Below are 5,000 nucleotides of genomic sequence, written 5' to 3'. Positions count from 1 at the left end.
TCGCGGTCTTCGATTTCACGATGGGATTCTCCCCATAATCCCATTTTTACGATAAACGAAGACGATCAACTTTCTTACATCGTTTACGATCGTCCATCAACTGCGAAAACGAATTAATCCGAGTATCAGAGAGAAATTCTCTCAAACACGGTCTTCGTCCGCTTTCTTTTTTGAAATCTTTCGCTCCCTTATCATAATACATCACATAACTTTACATTCTTCGTATTTAACCAACGACGGATCGACATGTATCGTTCAAAAATTTTTTAGACGGTCAAGACACCGCGAGCGTATAACATAAAATTATAGGAATATGTTGGAGTATGCGTGTGTGTATGAATGTTTTAACATGTAACATGTCTTACATATATATACACACACACACGACAACAACGTTTAAGATTGTATTATCGTCTTTCGCTCCATTGAAGAAAAATTAAACCGTTCCGAACGACATCACGACACACTTTTCACCTACCAACTAAACTGCTATTGTTATTATTACAAGCAAGAAGGTTATGGTGTTCGTGCGATGATTCGTCTAACGGCGCTCTTTTTCTCCGTGTCAAAGCGTCTCGACGATTCGCAAATCGTAGAGTCGGTAGCGTTTATAGCCAGTCTCGTCAACCGGGCGAACGTCATTCAAAACCCGCGGTATCGAAAAAAAAAAATCTTTTCGATACCTGCGATCTCCACGAGATTTTCAAACCTTCGCAGCGTGGAAGAAACGGTCGCTCGTTCGAACGAACGAACGAACTTTTTCCGTCTTCGACCTTCCGCGATCCAGAGAGAAAATTCAAGAGAGATCAAGGTACCCGAAAACCGTAAGCCCGAGCGAATCCGGTCTTTCATTATCATCGTCGTCGTCGACGACGACGAAAAGAAAAACACGGTCGCAAGGACCGGCGCTGCGAGACCGGGTAACGCCGTAATTTTTCCGACCATGTACGATTCGTAGTTCAAAAACGTCGTGCGGCGTCCGAGAAGATCGTCGAATCGATGATCATATCTCGAAGCTGCAACGGCACAGCAAAAGGCTTAACGTGCCGTCGTCTCCGCATCGACGCGTTAATGATGATGATTATCATCGTGTTTTGCGTGTACATCGGACACGATATACTTTCGCACTACGACAACGACAACATCAATCACAAAACTAGTTGTGTTGTGTGTATTTGCGTTTGTGTTCAAATATTCGTGTGTACGAGACACGTTAATGATCCTTCCGCAGGTTCACCTACGGAAACCTTGTTACGACTTTTACTTCCTCTAAATGATCAAGTTTGGTCATCTTCCCAGCGACATCGGCGACGCCGAAACGCCACCGCGTACCGGTCCGAAGACCTCACTAAATCATTCAATCGGTAGTAGCGACGGGCGGTGTGTACAAAGGGCAGGGACGTAATCAACGCGAGCTTATGACTCGCGCTTACTGGGAATTCCTCGTTCATGGGGAACAATTGCAAGCCCCAATCCCTAGCACGAAGGAGGTTCAGCGGGTTACCCGGACCGCTCGGTCAGGGAGGACACGCTGATTCCTTCAGTGTAGCGCGCGTGCGGCCCAGAACATCTAAGGGCATCACAGACCTGTTATTGCTCAATCTCGTGCGGCTAGAAGCCGCCTGTCCCTCTAAGAAGAATTGTTTGTACGCCGACAGTAAAAACCGCGCACGACCACCGGGCGAACCCGGGACCGGCGGGCCTTTGGGATGTCGAAATACGCCTATTTAGCAGGCTAGAGTCTCGTTCGTTATCGGAATTAACCAGACAAATCGCTCCACCAACTAAGAACGGCCATGCACCACCACCCACCGAATCAAGAAAGAGCTCTCAATCTGTCAATCCTTCCGGTGTCCGGGCCTGGTGAGGTTTCCCGTGTTGAGTCAAATTAAGCCGCAGGCTCCACTCCTGGTGGTGCCCTTCCGTCAATTCCTTTAAGTTTCAGCTTTGCAACCATACTTCCCCCGGAACCCAAAAGCTTTGGTTTCCCGGAAGCTGCCCGCCGAGTCATCGGAAGAACGTCGGCGGATCGCTAGCTGGCATCGTTTATGGTTAGAACTAGGGCGGTATCTGATCGCCTTCGAACCTCTAACTTTCGTTCTTGATCAATGAAAGCGTTTTTGGCAAATGCTTTCGCTTCTGTCCGTCTTGCGACGATCCAAGAATTTCACCTCTAACGTCGCAATACGAATGCCCCCATCCGTTCCTATTAATCATTACCTCGGGGTTCCGAAAACCAACAAAATAGAACCGAGGTCCTATTCCATTATTCCATGCACACAGTATTCAGGCGAAGTTTTAGCCTGCTTTAAGCACTCTAATTTGTTCAAAGTAAACGTGCCGGCCCACCTCGACACTCAATGAAGAGCACCGCGGCGGGATTGAGTTGGGCCGCCCTCTCGAGCTAAGCCCACCGGCAGGACGTCCCGCGACACGCCAGTTGACACCGCGAACGATGAACCGGCGGCGCGGGACACAGATTCGACTACGAGCTTTTTAACCGCAACAACTTTAATATACGCTATTGGAGCTGGAATTACCGCGGCTGCTGGCACCAGACTTGCCCTCCAATTGATCCTCGTTAAAGGGTTTAGAGTGTACTCATTCCGATTACGGGGCCTCGGATGAGTCCCGTATCGTTATTTTTCGTCACTACCTCCCCGTGCCGGGAGTGGGTAATTTGCGCGCCTGCTGCCTTCCTTGGATGTGGTAGCCGTTTCTCAGGCTCCCTCTCCGGAATCGAACCCTGATTCCCCGTTACCCGTTACAACCATGGTAGGCGCAGAACCTACCATCGACAGTTGATAAGGCAGACATTTGAAAGATGCGTCGCCGGTGCGAGACCGTGCGATCAGCGTAAAGTTATTCAGAGTCACCAAGTTGTACGATGACGGAAACCGCCACCGATTGGTTTTGATCTAATAAAAGCGCTCCTTCCGTTTCCGGTTGGAGCTCTGTTTGCATGTATTAGCTCTAGAATTACCACAGTTATCCAAGTAAATGTGGGTACGATCTAAGGAACCATAACTGATTTAATGAGCCTTTCGCGGTTTCACCTTAATTTGGCTTGTACTGAGACATGCATGGCTTAATCTTTGAGACAAGCATATGACTACTGGCAGGATCAACCAGGGAACTGCGTTCGATTAGAGAGACTCCTCTCCTCTACTCTACTCTCCTAATTCGATTAAGAAAAAGAAAGAGGAGGTTCGTTCTCTAAAACTGAACACTTTCCGTTCGTAAAAGAATGAAGAAAGTGTGCGTGTACGCGAAACGAAAACCTCGAAAGGAGACGTAACGCCACGCGTTCTTTCTACGGGGGAAAATTTCAATCGTCGTCTATTTTTTATTTATATTATGCACGTATCGGAGAGTGTAAGACTAATACGAGACGAGACAAAATACGAACGGGACGTACACACGCTTACGTTGTCTTCGTCCCTCCTCTTTATTAAAAGTGTATTATTATCGTCGTCGTCGTCGTCTTTTTCCTCCTCCTATAATAACGTCGCATAATTAATAATTCGACGAAGAAGAAAAATTCCTAGTTCGAAAAATCATAAATCGGCATCGGCTTGAAATTTCATCGTTACGAGAAATAACGTCGCCGACACAAAAGTTCGAACATTCTCCATACTCTTCGCTAGATTGAAAGCGACGATGGTTTGTGAGATTTCGTGAGAAATTCACACGTTCCGAGTTTTTAAAAATTATTATTTTCGTTATAATAATTTTCACAATTCTCGCTCGGACTGAAGTGAGTTGACGCATTTTAATTTTTGTCGTTCTACGAAAGACACAACATAAAATGGTTGATCGCATATGGACCGCCTACGATAAACGTCTGCCGACATCCGCGATCTCGCTGTGCTGGCCAATGGCAAGGAACCGTATTTTATTCTTCGACGATGGTGGGTCTCAAAATAATAGTTCAACTTGCACATCGTCCGATACAGAATAGCAGAACGAGAGAAAGCAGCGAACGGACGCACATTTTATCGAACCTCCTGAACGCCGCTACATCACACCACTACTCTATATATATGCCAGCGCGGCAGGGTTCGGAGCCAGACCCGAGCGAGCGAAGATCGGTGCGCATCCCGTGGCGCGCCGGCCGGCCGGCCGTGGCAGAGGGTCGACCTAATCGGTCAAATCGCTTTGTGACAACGTCCGTTTTGGCATTTAGAGACGGAATTTTAAAAAACTGATTTTGCAGATGGATTTCAAGGCACGATAGAAGAAAAATGACGTTAAAAAAATGAATAAAATTAATTTTTTATATTTTAAGCCGAACCAGCGAACGCTGCACTTCCGAATCGGACTTAGAAAAATTACGTTCGGACGCTGCAGTTCAAAATGGGTTTTTGATTTTTTCTAGTTGGACGGTCCAAATTATCGGATTCATCCGGCCTTTTGGTCGATTCGACACGAACTTTACGTCATTTCTCGATATTTTCGTTTTTAACCGATCCGTACTTTCATAGTGTAGCGTCTGAAAGTAGACGCTACAGTTCAAAATGGGTGATTGATTTTTTCTAGTTAGACGGTCCAAATTGTCGGATTCATCCCGCCTTTTGGTCGATTCGACACGAACTTTACGTCGTTTCTCGATATTTTCGTTTTTAACCGATCCGTACTTTCATACTGTAGCGTCTGAAAGTAGACGCTGCAGTTTTTAGTATGTCCAACTGTAGCGTCTGAAAGTAAACGCTGCAGTTTAGAATCTATTCAACTGTAGCGTCTGAAAGTGAACGCTGCAGTTCAAAATGGGTGATTGATTTTTTCTAGTTAGACGGTCCAAATTATCGGATTCATCTCGCCTTTTGGTCGATTCGACACGAACTTTACGTCGTTTCTCGATATTTTCGTTTTTAACCGATCCGTACTTTCATACTGTAGCGTCTGAAAGTAGACGCTGCAGTTTTTAGTATGTCCAACTGTAGCGTCTGAAAGTGAACGCTGCAGTTCTGAGTATGTCCAACTGTAGCGTCTGAAAGTGG

The 5,000-nt window shown here is 46.2% G+C and overlaps 1 non-coding gene across 1 annotated transcript; it reads right to left on the bottom strand.

Moving 5' to 3' along the window:
- Positions 1–1,214: 1,214 nt before the first annotated feature.
- LOC148165212 (small subunit ribosomal RNA) lies at positions 1,215–3,135 on the bottom strand. The gene has a single exon (XR_015771668.1). It is a non-coding gene; the product is annotated as a small subunit ribosomal RNA (ribosomal RNA).
- Positions 3,136–5,000: the final 1,865 nt, after the last annotated feature.

This window comes from Gnatocerus cornutus, unplaced genomic scaffold (assembly GCF_029298725.1).
Source record: "Gnatocerus cornutus isolate USDA-ARS CGAHR unplaced genomic scaffold, icGnaCorn1.1 ctg00000507.1, whole genome shotgun sequence".
NCBI lineage: Eukaryota > Metazoa > Arthropoda > Insecta > Coleoptera > Tenebrionidae > Gnatocerus > Gnatocerus cornutus.
This window is presented reverse-complemented; position numbering and strand designations above follow the sequence as displayed.